At 49.7% G+C, this 19,908-nt stretch overlaps 1 protein-coding gene across 2 annotated transcripts in view; it reads left to right on the forward strand.

Annotated features, from left to right (window-relative positions):
• The window catches only part of LOC130297380 (myosin-3), a 151,237-nt gene that overhangs the window by 27,390 nt on the left and 103,939 nt on the right, over nt 1-19,908 (forward strand). Inside the window, exon 1 of one of the 2 annotated variants that reach the window (XM_056549793.1) lies at nt 3,842-4,223. The exons of the other annotated variant lie outside the window; for it this stretch is intronic. The gene's annotated coding sequence lies outside the window, so the exon portion shown is untranslated. Of the gene's footprint in view, nt 1-3,841; nt 4,224-19,908 lie in introns of those variants that run through there. 2 annotated transcript variants of the gene reach the window in all.

A 19,908-nucleotide genomic window follows, 5' to 3' on the forward strand; every position in this document is an offset into this window, starting at 1 on the left:
GATCTTCAGAACACCGGACATCACCGTGCACAGATCTCCAGAACACCTGATGTCACCTTGCACAGATCTCCAGAACACCGGACGTCACCGTGCACAGGTCTCCAGAACACCGGAAGTCACCGTGCACAGATCTTCAGAACACCGGACGTCATCGTGTACAGATCTTCAGAACACCGGACATCGCCGTGCACAGATCTCCAGAACACCGGATGTCACCGTGTACAGATCCCAAGAACACCGGACGTCACCATGCACAGATCTCCAGAACATCAGACGTCACCGTGCACAGATCTCCAGAACATCAAATGTCACTGTGCACAGATCTCCAGAACACCGGACGTCATCGTGTACAGATCTTCAGAACACCGGACGTCACCGTGCACAGATCTCCAGAACACCAGACATCACCATGCACAGATCTCCTGAACACCTGGCGTCACTGTGTACAGATCTCCAGAACACCAGACATCACCGTGCACAGATCTCCAGAACACGAGACATCACCATGCACAGATCTCCAGAACATCAGACGTCACTGTGCACAGATCTTCAGAACACCGGACGTCACTGTGCACAGATCCCCAGAACACCAGACATCACCATGCACAGATCCCCAGAACACCGGACGTCACCGTGTACAGGTCTCCAGAACACCGGAAGTCACCGTGCACAGATCTCCAGAACACCTGATGTCACCTTGCACAGATCTCCAGAACACCGGACGTCACCGTGCACAGGTCTCCAGAACACCGGAAGTCACCGTGCACAGATCTTCAGAACACCGGACGTCATCATGTACAGATCTTCAGAACACCGGACGTCACCGTGCACAGATCTCCAGAACACTTGACGTCACTGTGCACAGATCTCCAGAACACCGGACGTCACCGTGTACGGATCCCAAGAACACTGGACGTCACCATGCACAGATCTCCAGAACATCAGACGTCAACATGCACAATCTCCAGAACACCAGACATCATCGTGTACAGATCTTCAGAACACCGGACGTCACCGTGCACAGATCTCAAGAACACCGGACGTCACTGTGTACAGATCCCCAGAACACCGGACATCACCATGCACAGATCTCCAGAACATCAGACGTCACCGCGCACAGATCTCCAGAACACCAGACGTCACCATGCACAGATCTCCTGAACACCAGACATCACCATGCACAGATCTCCTGAACACCAGACATCACCATGCACAGATCTCCAGAACACCAGACATCACCATTCACAGATCTCCAGAACATCAGACGTCACTGTGCACAGATCCCCAGAACACCAGACGTCACCGTGCACACATCCCCAGAACACCGGACGTCACCGTGCACAGATCCCCAGAACACCGGACGTCACCGTGCACAGATCCCCAGAACACAGGACGTCACCGTGCACAGATCTAGAGAACATCAGTCGTCACTGTGCACAGATCTCCATAACACCGGACGTCACCATGCACAGATCCCCAGAACACAGGACGTCACCGTGTACAGATCTCCAGAACACCGGACATCACCGTGCACAAATCTCCAGAACACCGGACATCACCTTGCACAGATCTCCAGAACACCAGACATCACCGTGCACAGATCTCCAGAACACCGGACGTCACCATGCACAGATCTCCAGAACACCGGACATCACCGCGTACAGATCTCCAGAACACCGGACATCACCACGTACAGATCTCCAGTACACCGGACATCACCGCGTACAGATCTCCAGAACACCGGACATCACCACGTACAGATCTCCAGAACACCAGACATCACCGTGCACATATCTCCAGAACACCGGACATCACCGCGTACAGATCTTCAGAACACCGGACATCACTGTGCACAGATCTCCATAACGCCAGACATCACCGTGCACAGATCTCCAGAACACCGGACGTCACCATGCACAGATCTCCAGAACACCGGACATCACCGCGTACAGATCTCCAGAACACCGGACATCACCACGTACAGATCTCCAGTACACCGGACATCACCATGCACAGATCTCCTGAACACCGGACATCACCACGTACAGATCTTCATAACACCGGACGTCACCGTGCACAGATCTCCAGAACACGGACATCACCATGCACAGATCTCCAGAACACCGGACATCACCGCGTACAGATCTCCAGAACACCGGCCATCACCACGTATAGATCTCTAGAACACCAGACATCACTGTGCACAGATCTCCATAACACCAGACCTCACCGTGCACAGATCTCCTGAACACCGGGCATCACCGTGTACAGATCTTCAGAACACCGGACGTCACCGTGCACAGATCTCCATAACACCGGACGTCACCGTGCACAGATCTCCAGAACACGGGACATCACCGTGCACAGATCTCCAGAACACCGGACATCACCGCGTACAGATCTTCAGAACACCGGACGTCACCGTGCACAGATCTCCGGAACACCGGACATCACAGTGCACAGATCTCCAGAACACCGGACGTCACCGTGTACAGATATCCAGAACACCGGACGTCACCATGTACAGATCTCCAGAACACCGGATGTCACTGTGTACAGATCTCCAGAACATCAGACGTCACCGTGTACAGATCCCCAGAACATCAGGCGTCACCGTGTACATATCTCCAGAACATCAGACGTCACCGTGCACAGATCTCCAGAACACCAGAAATCACCATGCACAGATCTCCAGAACACCAGACATCACCATGCACAGATCTCCAGAACATCAGACGTCACTGTGCACAGATCTTCAGAACACCGGACGTCACCGTGCACAGATCTCCAGGACACTGGACGTCACTGTGCACAGATCCCAAGAACACCGGACGTCACCGTGCACAGATCCCCAGAACACCGGACGTCACCGTGCACAGATCCCCAGAACACCGGACGTCACCGTGCACAGATCTCCAGAACATCAGATGTCACTGTGCACAGATCCCCAGAACACCAGACATCACCATGTACAGATCCCCAGAACGTCACCGTGCACAGATCTCCAGATCATCAGACATCACTTTGCACAGATCCCCAGAACATCAGACGTCACTGTGCACAGATCCCCAGAACACAGGATGTCACCGTGCACAGATTTCCAGAACACAGGACGTCACCGTGCACAGATTTCCAGAACACCAGATGTCACTGTGCACAGATCTCCAGAACACCGGATGTCACTGTGCACAGATCCCCAGAACACAGGACGTCACCGTGCACAGATCTCCAGAACACCAGATGTCACTGTACACAGATCCCCAGAACACCAGACGTCACTGTGCACAGATCCCAGAACACCAGACATCACCATGTACAGATCCCCAGAACGTCACCGTGCACAGATCTCCAGAACATCAGACATCACTGTGCACAGATCTCCAGAACCTCAGACGTCACTGTGCACAGATCTCCAGAACCTCAGACATCACTGTGCACAGATCTCCAGAACATCAGACGTCCCTGTGCACAGATCCCCAGAACACCAGACATCACCATGTACAGATCCCCAGAACGTCACCGTGCACAGATCTCCAGAACATCAGACATCACTGTGCACAGATCCCCAGAACATCAGACGTCACTGTGCACAGATCCCCAGAACACAGGACGTCACCGTGCACAGATTTCCAGAACACAGGACGTCACCGTGCACAGATTTCCAGAACACCAGATGTCACTGTGCACAGATCTCCAGAACACCAGATGTCACTGTGCACAGATCTCCAGAACACCAGATGTCACTGTGCACAGATCCCCAGAACACCGGACGTCACCGTGCACAGATCTCCAGAACATCAGACGTCACTGTGCATAGATCCCCAGAACACCAGACATCACCATGTACAGATCCCCAGAACATCAGACATCACTGTGCACAGATCTCCAGAACCTCAGACGTCACTGTGCACAGATATCCAGAACCTCAGACATCACTGTGCACAGATCTCCAGAACATCAGACGTCACTGTGCACAGTATGTTTTTCATCAGTGTCACCTGCACCATAACCCTGTACCAACAGGTTAGCGCAGCAGATACTGATGACAGAGTCCTAAATCCCTGGTATCCACAAGTGGAGTCTCTCGAGGATCTGACCTCTGCGCTATCTTCTCTTGGCATAAAGGTTGAGCAGCAGGATGGCATATATCATGGACAATGCCTGGCACCTGGGATCAACGTTTAGTTTTCAAGACTTCTTGCCAACCAGAGGCCGGACGCCAGGTATGTGCTGCTGACTATAGAGTCCTCATCCCGTGTAGAGCGCTAAGCATCCTGTGTCCATCACAAAACTAAGGGTTAAACATAGTGATAGGACTGCAAGAGTTGTACCACCACCTGACCGCTGATATGCCACCTGAGAGTCTAGTAAAGCTGAGTGTCAACCAGGATATAACTCAGGATCAGTACAGGATAAGTAATGTAATGTATGTACACAGTGATCTCACCAGCAGAATAGTGAGTACAGCTCTGGAGTATAATACAGGATATAACTCAGGATTAGTACAGGATAAGTAATGTAATGTATATACACAGTGATCTCACCAGCAGAATAGTGAGTACAGCTCTGGAGTATAATACAGGATATAACTCAGGATCAGTACAGGATAAGTAATGTAATGTATATACACAGTGACCTCACCAGCAGAATAGTGAGTACAGCTCTGGAGGGTGTGGTCACTAGGTGTGTCTGTCTGTTGCTGAGCTCCTGAGACTCCAGACTTCCAGAGGAGAGAGGCTGATTTTTCCACCTGCTTTCCCAGGGAGGTGGCAGATTCCTGGGGAAGAGCCTCCTGCAATGGAGCCTCATGGTTCCACTTCCCGTTCTAGGCTAGCGGGGAGTGGAGTGAAAACTTCGACAGCCATTGTTCCGGCCGGGTGAAGATCTGGCAGAGTCTATAGAAATGCAGGCTCTGCTTCCCAGGTTACGGGTGCCAGCCAGAGATCCACAGGTGGAAGAAGGACACGGAAAAGCAGTGTGGATATGTGGTCGGAGAGTGGGCCCGGGGAGTCCAGCTCCACGTACTGCTCCCGCATTGGCCGCAAGGTTTGCCGAGTATTATCAGCGCGGCAGGGAACTGAGGATGGCCAGAGAGGATCTGCATGCGGCCCAGAGTCTGATGAGCGCTGGATCCAGAAAGAGCAAGCCAGAACTGAAGAGAAGGATAACATCGCTGAGAGGCGAGATTGTGAAGCTGGAGGCGAGGAGAGCGGAGATACTGGAGGGGAGCGGTCTCTTTAAGGAGAAACTGATCAACTGTGATCGGTTTGCCGCCATGAAATCCCCAGGTAAGGTGGAGGTGGATGATGGCGAGAGTAGTGGCGGTGAAGATAGTGAGGATGGTGGTGAACATGTAAAGGAGGAAGATGAGAAGGTGGAGGAACATGCACAATGTGTGGAAGTTGATGCTATGCCTGTAGCTGCTCCCTGTGACACCCAGACCCAGGACAGCTACATTGAGGCTGGACAGGTGGCACTACCACCAAGCGAGAGTGAGGAGGATGATGTGGAGGGTGAGGCTAGGGGTCTATTGAGGTGCAATTGTGATGCAAGAGTCCCCAGCCCACCTCCAGAATTTCACCTTTGGGGACGATGAGTGTGAGGATGTGGTGGTCCAGCAGAGGTCCAAGAAACGAAAGACCATGGAGACGGTGCAATATGCATGGGCCAGCTGCAAAGCTGGTTCAGGCTGCGGGCTCCCCCAAACTGCCATACCCCGTTCCTCTGGTGGAGCGGGGCTTTCTGAGAGCAGAATGGGGAGGTGGTCTGGTCCCTCCCGACAACCGGGCAGGACAATAACCGCAGGAATGTGGTCTGTATGATTTGGAGGGGTGAGGATGCGTGCCCACCACGCGCTAAAGTGGTTGAGCTCCTCCTCCAGATGGAATTCAGGGCGAGTGACATCTTTGCCCGTATCCAACCCTACGGTTCGTCCGAGTTTGACGTCAGTTTCGTTCGGCAAGAGGGTCTCGAACTCTTCTGGTCAAACTACGAGGTGGTGAAGAACGAACCCGGCTGGCGGGATTTTGCCGTAAAGGCGATTTCCCGTCAGAACTCAGTCAAGAAGGTGACCGTTTTGACCCGTAATGAGTCACTTTCTTGTTATGACATCATGACCTGGCTCGGTCGGTATGGGGATGTGACGGACATGCCCAAGAAAAACTTTGATGAGCACGGGATCTGGTCCGGGGCCTGGACGTTTTCCGTCAAACTCAGGCGTTCAGGGAGTACGGTTGCCCACATTCCGTCAGCCGCCTTCTTTGGACGTGACAGGATCCAGGTCTTCTACCAGGGGCAGCCTAAGGTCTGTCACAGGTGCGATAGCCCCACCCATTTTAGCGCAGCCTGTACTGTACAGGTCTGTGCTTTGTGTGGTGGGGTGGGTCATCTGGCCGCATCCTGTAGGCAGATCCGTTGCCATCTGTGTGGTGTCCTCGGGCACCCTTTTAGCCGTTGTCCTAGCGCCTTTGCCCGTGCGGCGGCCGCTCCGGCTGGGGAGAGCTGTGAAGGTGCCTCGGCTGGAGAGGGTACGAGCAGGGATGGGGGCGCACCAGGGCTAGTGAGGAGGAAGGGCCCCGCCAAACTAAGGCGGGAGGAAAATCGGAGGAGGAGTAGGGAGCTGGAGAGTGCCCAAGTGACGGGGGTAGCTCCGGCCCCTGCTCCTGAAGCTGGCCCTGAAATTACTGAAGCCCTGGAGGAGGACGCGCTGGATGAGGAGAGGCGAAGAGGAAGGCAATATGGCCGACTCTTCTGATTCCTCCCACTATGAAAGTGTGGATGAGGAGAGTGCACAGAAGGCCAAAAAGAAAGACAAGGGCAAAAGGAAAGGGAGAAAGAAGAGGTCCAAGCCCTCTCTCCCTCGTACTGCGGGCCGGGTCCAAAACGGAAGCCTGACTGCCTCCCCTCTGGTTGACCGGTCAAACTGGTACCTCGTCCTTGATAACATCTCCTCCCCCTCCTTGGAGGGGGAAGGTGAGGGCGGGGTGCCTAGGGAGAAAGAGCCTCTGGGGGGAACTGGGCCCTGTCCTGTTGAGGCACCTTCCTCGGAGGGCAGGGCTAGACCGGGGTCGGACGGAGACGGGGACCATATGGTCCAGACCGAGTCCAAAAAAAGAGGTAAATGCGGTCCTGCCCTTTCTTCTTCTTCTGGGGATGAGGGGACGAAGAAGAAGGGGAAGAAAAAATAAAGGTGAGGCCGTCAAACTCAATTACCCATGATGGTGGCACTCACCCCATTGACGCTGGCATCCTTTAACTGTGCCAGTATAAAGTCGGATACGGCTAGATTCGCAGCCTTTGATTTTCAGGAGACCAGATTGTCAGATCTAGCCTCTCTAGTTAAAGCCAGAAGAGAGTGGAGGCGCGGGCCCTCCCACTGGTCTCTTGCGGCTGAGCCGTACAGTGGGGTGGCGGTCGTTTTTACCGCTCCGGTTGAATGCCGACGGGTTATTGAGTTAGAAATGGGGAGGTGCCTGATCTTAGATGTCCTCACGAAGGGGCAAGAGCTCCGGCTCATTAACATCTACGCCCCACAAACCAAGTGGGGCCGCAAAGATCTCTTTATGAGGATTAAGCCCTTCCTTTTTACTAGCCGGCAAGTGATTTTTGGAGGGGACTTCAATAATGTCACGAGGTCCCAAGATAGGAGAGGTTCCAATGGTCCGCTGGCTTACGATAGCATAGCCCTCAATAATATAGTTAGGGAAGCTCGCCTTGAGGACGCCCACATCCGGAGCCCCTCAGGCCACGTGGGTTTCGCCTATCATCGAGGTAGCTGCAGGTCTAGGTTAGACAGGTTTTATTTAAAGGAGGAAGCAGTCTCTTCTGCAGTGTCCGTGGTTGAGGTGGAATTCTCTGATCACTGTATGATTTTGTTTTCCTTGAATGTTTCAGAGACCCCCCGGATGGGTAAAGGTTATTGGAAGCTGAATTCGTCCCCCCTGGAGGAAGCGGAGATAAGACAGTCCTTTGAGGATTTTATTCAGAGTCAGATACCTTTACTGGACCTTTGTAGTAGTAGTAAGTCAGAGTGGTGGGAGATATTCAAGAAGCGGGTTGTGGGGTTCTTCCGTCAGCTCTCGAGCCTCAGGTCCCTGAATAGGTACCGCCTGTATCAGGGTCTGAGGAGGAAACTCAAGCTCCTTGTCTCGACTGGAGGTAGCCGGGAGGATATCTCCAGAGTGAAGTCCTTGCTGATGAGGTGTCAGTACGATAGACACGCATCTTTGGTTTTTGAGAGGGATTACGGGAGGTACCGCTCGCCCGACCCTTACAGGAACTGTAAGATGTCAGTGAGTAGTAAAGTGGTCTCAGGACTGATTGATAGTACAGGATCTCTGAATCGGTCCAGATCAGGGATCCTAGAGGTCGTCAGATCCTTCTACTCGCACCTCTTGGGAAGGAAGGATCTAGATCGAGACGGGATGTCGGCTTTCCTGGCTGAAACTATTCCTGAGCCAGGGGTAGACCCTTCTCTTGATGTTTTGGCAGAAGAAATCAGGGAAGAGGAAGTGATACTGGCGATCGAGGGGCTCGCCCCCAAGAAGTCGCCAGGTCCGGATGGCTTAACATCCGAGTGGTACAGGACCTTTATGGAGTCTTTAGCTCCCCTCTTGACTGAGGTATTCAATAAGTGTCTCTCCTAGGGCACTCTACCAAAGTCAATGAGGAGGTCAGCCCTGATTCTTCTGTCAAAGGGTAAAGATCCTAGCCGGATTGAGCATTGGAGGCCCATAGCTCTTCTCAATATGGACAGGAAGCTTCTGGCCAAGATACTGTTTAATCGGCTGGTGAAGTTTGCACCATGGCTCCTTTCGGGGGCCCAGCACTGCTCTGTTCCAGGCCGAAGCACCTTAAGTGCTGTCCTCAGTGTCAGGGAGGCAGTGGAGCGGAGTAGTGCGGGTCTCTGGAAGGGGTACATGCTGTCCTTGGATCAGGCCAAAGCATTTGATCGGGTGAACCACGAGTACCTCTGGTCCGTCCTACTGAGATATGGCTTATCGAGTACTTTTGTGAATTGGCTTCTCACCTTATATGCAGGGGCAGAGAGTTTCCCGCTGGTGAACGGGTGGTCTGGCCGCTCTTTTGTGGTGGGATCCGGAGTCCGTCAGGGTTGTCCTTTGAGCCCGCTGTTATACGTGTTCGCAATCGATCCCTTCGTCCGGAGGGTAGATTGTGGGCCGTTAGCGGGAGTCGGGATGACTCTGGCGGAGCCGGATGTCGCCCAGAGAGTGGTGGCGTATGCTGATGATGTCACTATTTTCATCTCCTCACGGGAGGAGGTCGATGTGGTGATGTCAGAGGTGGACCGCTACTCGGAGGCATCCGGGTCCAAGATCAACCGGGATAAGTGTGAAAGTCTCTGGCTGGGAGGGGGAGATCCCACATTTGATCTCCTGGACACCCTTCCAGGGCTCCAAGAGTCAGCAAAAATTCTGGGCATCACACTCGGCCAGGATGATTATCCCACCAAAAACTGGGATGGTAAGCTCCAGGATGCCACTCAGAGGGGGAACCAGTGGAAGGGTCGGTCTATGACCCTCAGGGAAAGGGTACACCTGATCAAATCATACCTGCTCCCCTTGTTCATCTATCTGGACAGCGTATGTATCTTGCCAGAGGCTTACTACACTAGGGTCTACAGCCTGTTTTTCCAACTGTTATGGGGGAACAGGTTGAACCTAGTCAAGAGGGAGGTTACGTACCGCACGAGGAGACTAGGGGGTTTATCTATGGTAAACCCTGTGGTGTTCTTAACGAACACCTTCTTGAAAGCCAACATTGCAAACCTCTGGAAAGAGAGGGCTCCTCCGTGGGTACTCTCCTGCAGGGAATGGTTTCGGCCTTTTTTCCAGGAATGGGAGACAGGAGGGCAAGTGAAGGACCTCCGTACACCCCATGGATGTCTTCCAGCTTACGCTACCCCGACTCTGAAGGCGATACGTCGGTGGGGTCTGGGAGTGTGGGAGATCAGGACCCAGTCAAGGCGTCTCCTTGACAAATGGGTTCTGTTGACCCACTTCCAGAAGCCTCTGGCGCTCAGGGACTGCCCAGGTCGGGATCTGAGAGTGGGGTTGTATCTTTTAAACATGAAAAGGATCCCCCAGAAGTTTTGGGACTTGGCCTGGCGCTGCTTTCAGGGGAAGCTATGTGTAAGGGACAATCTGAAGTGCAGGAGATCTGATGACCGGGGATGTCCCCGAGAAGAGTGCGGGGACACGCTGGAAAGCATGGACCACTTCCTGCTTCATTGTACCTTTAACATAGGGGTCTACAACAGGGTGGGCGCTTCCCTCGGCTGGAGTCAACTTGCCAGCCTTGCCTATCCGAATTGGGCTTATGGGGCATTCAGGAACCTGGGTGGCCGAGATCGAGGCACTTTATTCTTAGTCAGTTTAGTGGTTAGGTACTACACGTGGAATGCACGGTGCTTAGTGTCGACCCAACAGAAAATCCTCTCCGAGGTGGAGGTCTGTAGGAACATCACCGGTGACCTCGGGAAGATCAGGTCTTTGGAGTATGGCAGTCTTGGTACCAGTAGGGCTTCTCTATTTTGATTAGGGGCAGTGTTATGGGGGTAGAGATAGGGTGAGGGCAGGGTCAGATTTATTGTAGGGATAGAATTAGGGAGAATTGTAGGGGGAGTTAGGGAAAGAGTATAAAATCATTTATGTATCAGGTCTGCCATCCTTCTCCCTGGTGGTGGGCTGATGCATGTGCACATTAGCTTTTTGTTTTGTTTTCAGTAGACATGGTATGAAGGGCTTTCAGGCAACCAAACTTGGGCCTAAAGGGGGTTGTGGTTCAGAGTGTATAAGTTTGTATATAAGTTGGTTGGGAGGAGTGTTAGGTGGGGAGGGTGTATTTGTGGGTGTTTTATTATTATTATTATTTTTTTTATATATATTTTTTTTTTTTGAGTGGTGTTGTCACGATTCGGCTAGCTGATAGTGGATCCTCTGTGTCAGCGAGGGATAGGCGTGGACCGTGCCGGTGGACCGGTTCTAAGTAGCTACTGGTATTCACCAGAGCCCGCCGCAAAGCGGGATGGTCTTGCTGCGGCGGTAGCAACCAGGTCGTATCCACTGGCAACGGCACAACCTCGCTGACTGCTGAGAAGGCGTGGGACAGAAGGACTAGGCAGAGACAAGGTCAGACGTAGCAGAAGGTCGGGGCAGGCGGCAAGGTTCGTAGTCAATATGGAATAGCAGGAGGTCAGGAACACAGTATGGGTAACACAGTAATAGCTTTCTCAAGGCACGAGGCAACAAGATCCGGCAAGGGAGTGCAGGGGAAGTGAGGTATAAGTAGGGCAAGGAACAGGTGCAAGCTAATCAGGTTGATTGGGCCAGGCACCATCATTGGTGCACTGGCCCTTTAAATCTCAGAGCGCTGGCGCGCGCGCGCCCTAGAGAGCGGAGCCGCGCGCGCCAGAGCATGACAGCCGGGGACCGGGACAGGTAAGTGACCTGGGATGCGATTCGCGGGCGGGCGCGTCCCGCTATGCGAATCGCATCCCCGCCGGCCATGTCAGTGCAGCGCTCCCGGTCAGCGGGTCTGACCGGGGCGCTGCAGGGAGAGAAATGCCGCAAGCGCTTCGGGGAGGAGCAGGGACCCGGAGCGCTCGGCGTAACAGGTGTTTTAGGGACCTGACATGGGTCAGTTAAGGACTGTACTTTGAGAACTGTATGGACGGTATGGACTCTAACCCATGTACAGGAGGGGTGGTGTGGGTGAGGGGATAGTTTTAGTGTAGGTGTTTTCTGTTGTTTTCTGTAGTGTATTTATTATATTTTGTATATTTTCTGTGATTTTTGTATATATTGTGTTTTGTATATATTGTGTTTTGTATTTATATTGTTTTATATTCTATAGTGTATAGTGGCAGTCGTGCCAGTAGTAAAGTGGTGTCATATGTGTTTATGTGTATGTTTGTGTATGTTTATGTTTCTCCTTGGGGGGGCTGCTCCCCTCCGGTGTCCCTCTTCGGCGGTGTTCTCCTTCTCTTCGGTTCTGGCTTGCTCTTTTTGAGTCCAGCGCTCGCCGGATTCTGGGCCGTGCGCAGATCCTCTTTGGCCGTCCTCGGCTCCTTGCCGCGCTGGGCGTGCTTCGGTTGCCTTGCGGCCGTGCGGGGGCGGTGCGTGGGGCTGGGCTCTGTGGGCCCTCTTTCCGGCCACATCTCCGCGCTGCTTTTTCCTTGCCCCTCTTTCACCGGTGGATCTCTGGCTGGGAGGCAGAGCATTATTTTGTATCAAGTATTTTTTTTTTAGCGAGTTGTGCTTAGTAATTATTATTATTATTATTTTTTTTTTCTTCTCTCCCCTGGGTAAGGATAATTTTTGAGTTATAGCCAGTTGTGCTACTTTTATGTTCCTTTTTGCTTTATTTTTATAGCCAAGTCGTGCTGAATTTTATGTTTATATATTTTTTATAAGCCAAGTTGGGCTATTTTTCTGTTCATGTTTTTTTTATTTGTATGTGTGTTTGTGTGAGTTATTTTGGTATGAGGAAAAGAAAAGAAAAAAGTGTATTTTAGTAAATTTGGGCTGGCCGGTTAGGCAGTTTGTTTTTGTAATTTTATTTTTGTTATGTTTGTTATAGCTGGTTAAGCTTGTTTTTGTTTTATGTTTTGTATTGGATGTGTTTTGTATTTTTATAATAAAAAGAGTTACAGTATATAACTCAGGATCAGTAATATATTGTCAGTCATAGTGATGCGATCCGGGGTGATGCAGGAAATCACACAGCAGGCGTCTTATTGCTGAGGACAGATTGGAATGGATGATAACAGCAATATGGCCTCACACACTTAGCGGGTCAGTAATGTGCAGCAGCTGCCTCGTCTCAGGGATATTTCAGTAATGTTTCCTCCAAGGTTGTTCATAAAAATGTTTAGAGGCCTAGTACACGACATATTGCACAGTGATCACCATTATAACTAAAGCTCTTGCCTGGATTCATGTTTCATGTGGTGTCAGATTCAGATCCCCCCATTACACTGTACATCCAATGGGTGAAATACAGAGGTAAAGCAATTGTGCTATTATCATTATTTACACAATTCACCAGTCTCTATGGCACCTGTGTTCACAGCCTGTGATCACTATTAGTGTTAGACAGTAGTACAGCCTGTGATCACTATTAGTGTTAGACAGTAGTACAGCCTGTGATCACTATTAGTGTTTCTCCTCCTATAGACAGTAGTGCAGTCTGTGATCACTATTAGTGTTTCTCCTCCTATAGACAGTAGTGCAGCCTGTGATCACTATTAGTGTTTCTCCTCCTATAGACAGTAGTGCAGCCTGTGATCACTATTAGTGTTTCTCATATAGACAGTAGTACAGCCTGTGATCACTATTAGTGTTTCTCATATAGACAGTAGTACAGCCTGTGATCACTATTAGTGTTTCTCCTCCTATAGACAGTAGTGCAGCCTGTGATCACTATTAGTGTTTCTCCTCCTATAGACAGTAGTGCAGCCTGTGATCACTATTAGTGTTTCTCATATAGACAGTAGTACAGCCTGTGATCACTATTAGTGTTTCTCCTCCTATAGACAGTAGTGCAGCCTGTGATCACTATTAGTGTTTCTCCTCCTATAGACAGTAGTACAGCCTGTGATCACTATTAGTGTTTCTCCTCCTATAGACAGTAGTGCAGCCTGTGATCACTATTAGTGTTTCTCCTCCTATAGACAGTAGTGCAGCCTGTGATCACTATTAGTGTTTCTTATATAGACAGTAATACAGCCTGTGATCACTATTAGTGTTTCTCCTCCTATAGACAGTAGTGCAGCCTGTGATCACTATTAGTGTTTCTCCTCCTATAGACAGTAGTACAGCCTGTGATCACTATTAGTGTTTCTCCTCCTATAGACAGTAGTGCAGCCTGTGATCACTATTAGGTGTTTCTCCTCCTATAGGCAGTAGTGCAGCCTGTGATCACTATTAGTGTTTCTCCTCCTATAGACAGTAGTGCAGCCTGCGATCACTATTAGTGTTTCTCCTCCTATAGACAGTAGTACAGCCTGTAATCACTATTAGTGTTTCTCCCCCTATATTCAGCAGTACAGCCTGTGATCACTATTAGTGTTTCTCCTCCTAAAGACAGTAGTGCAGCCTGTGATCACTATTAGTGTTTCTCATATAGACAGTAGTACAGCCTGTGATCACTATTAGTGTTTCTCCTCCTATAGACAGTAGTGCAGCCTGTGATCACTATTAGTGTTTCTCCTCCTATAGACAGTAGTACAGCCTGTGATCACTATTAGTGTTTCTCCTCCTATAGACAGTAGTGCAGCCTGTGATCACTATTATTGTTTCTTATATAGACAGTAGTACAGCCTGTGATCACTATTAGTGTTTCTCCTCCTATAGACAGTAGTGCAGCCTGTGATCACTATTAGTGTTTCTCTTCCTATAGACAGTAGTACAGCCTGTGATCACTATTAGTGTTTCTCCTCCTATAGACAGTAGTGCAGCCTGTGATCACTATTAGGTGTTTCTCCTCCTATAGGAAGTAGTGCAGCCTGTGATCACTATTAGTGTTTCTCCTCCTATAGACAGTAGTGCAGCCTGCGATCACTATTAGTGTTTCTCCTCCTATAGACAGTAGTACAGCCTGTAATCACTATTAGTGTTTCTCCCCCTATATTCAGTAGTACAGCCTGTGATCACTATTAGTGTTTCTCCTCCTATAGACAGTAGTGCAGCCTGTGATCACTATTAGTGTTTCTCCTCCTATAGACAGTAGTGCAGCCTGTGATCACTATTAGTGTTTCTCCTCCTATATACAGTAGTGCAGCCTGTGATCACTATTAGTGTTTCTCCTCCTATAGACAGTAGTGCAGCCTGTGATCACTATTAGTGTTTCTCCTCCTGTAGACAGTAGTGCAGCCTGTGATCACTATTAGTGTTTCTCCTCCTATATACAGTAGTACAGCCTGTGATCAATATTAGTGTTTCTCCTCCTATAGACAGTAGTGCAGCCTGTGATCACGATTAGTGTTTCTCCTCCTATAGACAGTGGTGCAGCCTGTGATCACTATTAGTGTTTCTCCTCCTATAGACAGTAGTGCAGACTGTGATCACTATTAGTGTTTCTCCTCCGATAGACAGTAGTACAGCCTGTGATCACTATTAGTGTTTCTCCCCGTATATTCAGTAGTACAGCCTGTGATCACTATTAGTGTTTCTCCTCCTATAGACAGTAGTGCAGCCTGTGATCACTATGAGGTGTTTCTCCTCCTATAGGCAGTAGTGCAGCCTGTGATCACTATTAGTGTTTCTCCTCCTATAGACAGTAGTGCAGCCTGTGATCACTATTAGTGTTTCTCCTCCTATAGACAGTAGTACAGCCTGTGATCACTATTAGTGTTTCTCCCCCTATATTCAGTAGTACAGCCTGGGATCACTATTAGTGTTTCTCTTCCTATAAACAGTAGTACAGCCTGTGATCACTATTAGTGTTTCTCCTCCTATAGACAGTAGTCCAGCCTGTGATCACTATTAGTGTTTCTCCTCCTGTAGACAGTAGTGCAGCCTGTGATCACTATTAGTATTTCTCCTCCTATAGACAGTGGTGCAGCCTGTGATCACTATTAGTGTTTCTCCTCCTATAGACAGTAGCGCAGCCTGTGATCTCTATTAGTGTTTCTCCTCCTATAGACAGTAGTACAGTCTGTGATCACTATTAGTGTTTCTCCTTCTATAGACAGTAGTGCAGCCTGTTATCACTATTAGTGTTTCTCCTCCTATAGACAGTAGTGCAGTCTGTGATCACTATTAGTGTTTCTCCTCCTATAGACAGTAGTGCAGCCTGTGATCACTATTAGTATTTCTCCTCCTATAGACAGTAGTACAGCCTGTGATCACTATTAGTGTTTCTCCTCCTATAGACAGTAGTACAGCCTATGATCACTATTAGGTGTTTCTCCTCCTATAGACAGTAGTGCAGCCTGTGATCACTATTAGGTGTTTCTCCTCCTATATTCATTAGTACAGCCTATGATCACTATTAGGTGTTTCTCCTCCTATAGACAGTAGTACAGCCTGTGATCACTATTAGTGTTTCTCCTCCTATAGACAGTAGTGCAGCCTGTGATCACTATTAGTGTTTCTCCCCCTATATTCAGTAGTACAGCCTGTGATCACTATTAGTGTTTCTCCTCCTATATACAGTAGTGCAGCCTGTGATCACTATTAGTGTTTCTCCTCCTATAGACAATAGTGCAGCCTGTGATCACTATTAGTGTTTCTCCTCCTATAGACAGTAGTGCAGCCTGTGATTACTATTAGTGATTATCCTCCTATAGACAGTACTACAGCCTGTGATCACTATTAGTGTTTCTCCTACCTATAGACAGTAGTGCAGCCTGTGATTACTATTAGTATTTCTCCTCCTATAAACAGAAGTACAGCCTGTGATCACTATTAGTGTTTCTCCTACCTATAGACAGTAGTGCAGCCTGTTATTTCTATTAGTGTTTCTCCTCCTATAGACAGTAGTACAGCCTGTGATCACTATTAGTTTTTCTCCTTCTATAGACAGTAGTACAGCCTGTAATCACTATTAGTGTTTCTCCTCCTATAGACAGTAGTGCAGCCTATGATCACTATTAGTGTTTCTCCTCCTATAGGTAGTAGTGCAGCTTGTGATCACTATTAGTGTTTCTCCTCCTATAGACAGTAGTGCAGCCTGTGATCACTATTAGTGTTTCTCCTCCTATATTCATTAGTACAGCCTATGATCACTATTAGTGTTTCTCCTCCTATAGACAGTAGTGCAGCCTCTGATCACGATTAGTGTTTCTCCTCCTATAGACAGTAGTGCAGCCTGTGATCACTATTAGTGTTTCTCCTCCTATAGACAGTAGTGCAGCCTGTGATCACTATTAGTGTTTCTCCTCCTATAGACAGTAGTGCTGCAGCCTGTGATCACTATTAGTGTTTCTCCTTCTATAGACAGTAGTGCAGCCTGTGATCACTATTAGTGTTTCTCCTCCTATAGACAGTAGTGCAGCCTGTGATCACTATTAGTGTTTCTCCTCCTATAGACAGTAGTGCAGCCTGTGATCTCTATTAGTGTTTCTCCTCATATATACAGTAGTAGAGCCTGTGATCACTATTAGTGTTTCTCCTCCTATAGACAGTAGTGCAGCCTGTGATCACTATTAGTGTTTCTCCTCCTATAGACAGTAGTGCAGCCTGTGATCACTATTAGTGTTTCTCCTCCTATAGACAGTAGTGCAGCCTGTGATCACTATTAGTGTTTCTCCTCCTATAGACAGTAGTGCAGCCTGTGATCACTATTAGTCTTTCTCCTCTTATAGACAGTAGTGGAGCATGTGATCACTATTAGTGTTTCTCCTCCTATAGACAGTAGTGCAGCCTGTGATTACTATTAGTGTTTCTCCTCCTATAGACAGTAGTGCAGCCTGTGATCACTATTAGTGTCTCTCCTCCTATAGACAGTAGTGCAGCCTGTGATCACTATTAGTGTTTCTCCTCCTATAGACAGTAGTGCAGCCTGTGATCACTATTAGGTGTTTCTCCTCCTATAGACAGTAGTGCAGCCTGTGATCACTATTAGTGTTTCTCCTCCTATAGACAGTAGTGCAGCCTGTGATCACTATTAGTGTTTCTCCTCCTATAGACAGTAGTGCAGCCTGTGATCACTATTAGTGTTTCTCCTCCTATAGACAGTAGTACAGCCTGCGATCACTATTAGTGTTTCTCCTCCTATAGACAGTAGTACAGCCTGCGATCACTATTAGTGTTTCTCCTCCTATAGACAGTAGTGCAGCCTGTGATCACTATTAGGTGTTTCTCCTCCTATAGACAGTAGTGCAGCCTGTGATCACTATTAGTGTTTCTCCTCCTATAGACAGTAGTGCAGCCTGCGATCACTATTAGTGTTTCTCCTCCTATAGACAGTAGTGCAGCCTGTTATCAGTATTAGTGTTTCTCCTCCTATAGGTAGTAGTGCAGACTGTGATCACTATTAGTGTTTCTCCTCCTGTAGACAGTAGTGCAGCCTGTGATCACTATTAGTGTTTCTCCTCCTATAGACAGTACTGCAGCCTGTGATCACTATTAGTGTTTCTCCTCCTATAGACAGTTGTGCAGCCTGTGATCACTATTAGTGTTTCTCCTCCTATATTCAGTAGTGCAGCCTGTGATCACTATTAGTGTTTCTTCTCCTATAGACAGTAGTGCAGCCTGTGATCACTATTAGTGTTTCTCCTCCTATAGGTAGTAGTGCAGCTTGTGATCACTATTAGTGTTTCTCCTCCTATAGACAGTAGTGCAGCCTGTGATCACTATTAGTGTTTCTCCTCCTATATTCATTAGTACAGCCTATGATCACTATTAGTGTTTCTCCTCCTATAGACAGTAGTGCAGCCTCTGATCACTATTAGTGTTTCTCCTCCTATAGACAGTAGTGCAGCCTGTGATCACTATTATTGCTTCTCCTCCTATAGACAGTAGTGCAGCCTGTGATCACTATTAGTGTTTCTCCTCCTATAGACAGTAGTGCAGCCTGTGATCACTATTAGTGTTTCTCCTCCTATAGACAGTGTTACGCCGAGCGCTCCGGGTCCCCGCTTCTCCCCGGAGCGCTCGCTACACTCTCCCCGCTGCAGCGCTCCGGTCAGATCCACTGACCCGGGGCGCTGCGATTCCGCTTCCAGCCGGGATGCGATTCGCGATGCGGGTAGCGCCCGCTCGCGATGCGCACCCCGGCTCCCGTACCTGACTCGCTCTCCCTCGGTCCTGTCCCGGCGCGCGCGGCCCCGCTCCCTAGGGCGCGCGCGCGCCGGGTCTTTGCGATTTAAAGGGCCACTGCGCCGCTGATTGGCGCAGTGATTCCAATTAGTGTCTTCACCTGTGCACTTCCCTATATCACCTCACTTCCCCTGCACTTCCTTGCCGGATCTTGTTGCCATTGTGCCAGTGAAAGCGTTTCCTGTGTGTTCCTAGCCTGTGTTCCAGACCTCCTGCCGTTGCCCCTGACTACGATCCTTGCTGCCTGCCCCGACCTTCTGCTACGTCCGACCTTGCTTCTGTCTACTCCCTTGTACCGCGCCTATCTTCAGCAGCCTGAGAGGTGAGCCGTTGCTAGTGGATACGACCTGGTCACTACCGCCGCAGCAAGACCATCCCGCTTTGCGGCGGGCTCTGGTGAAAACCAGTAGTGACTTAGAACCGGTCCACTAGCACGGTCCACGCCAATCCCTCTCTGGCACAGAGGATCCACTACCTGCCAGCCGGCATCGTGACAGTAGATCCGGCATGGATCCCGCTGAAGTTCCTCTGCCAGTTGTCGCTGACCTCACCACGGTGGTCGCCCAGCAGTCACAACAGATAGCGCAACAAGGCCAACAGCTGTCTCAACTGACCGTTATGCTACAGCAGTTACTACCACAGCTTCAGCAGTCATCTCCTCCGCCAGCTCCTGCACCTCCTCCGCAGCGAGTGGCCGCTCCTGGTCTACGCCTATCCTTGCCGGATAAATTTGATGGGGACTCTAAGTTTTGCCGTGGCTTTCTTTCCCAATGTTCCCTGCATCTGGAGATGATGTCGGACCTGTTTCCCACTGAAAGGTCTAAGGTGGCTTTCGTAGTCAGCCTTCTGTCTGGAAAAGCCCTGTCTTGGGCCACACCGCTCTGGGACCGCAATGACCCCGTCACTGCCTCCGTACACTCCTTCTTCTCGGAAATCCGAAGTGTCTTTGAGGAACCTGCCCGAGCCTCTTCTGCTGAGACTGCCCTGTTGAACCTGGTCCAGGGTAATTCTTCCGTTGGCGAGTATGCCGTACAATTCCGTACTCTTGCTTCAGAATTATCCTGGAACAATGAGGCCCTCTGCGCGACCTTTAAAAAAGGCCTATCCAGCAACATTAAAGATG

This window comes from Hyla sarda, chromosome 13, assembly GCF_029499605.1.
Source record: "Hyla sarda isolate aHylSar1 chromosome 13, aHylSar1.hap1, whole genome shotgun sequence".
Taxonomy (NCBI): Eukaryota; Metazoa; Chordata; class Amphibia; order Anura; family Hylidae; genus Hyla; species Hyla sarda.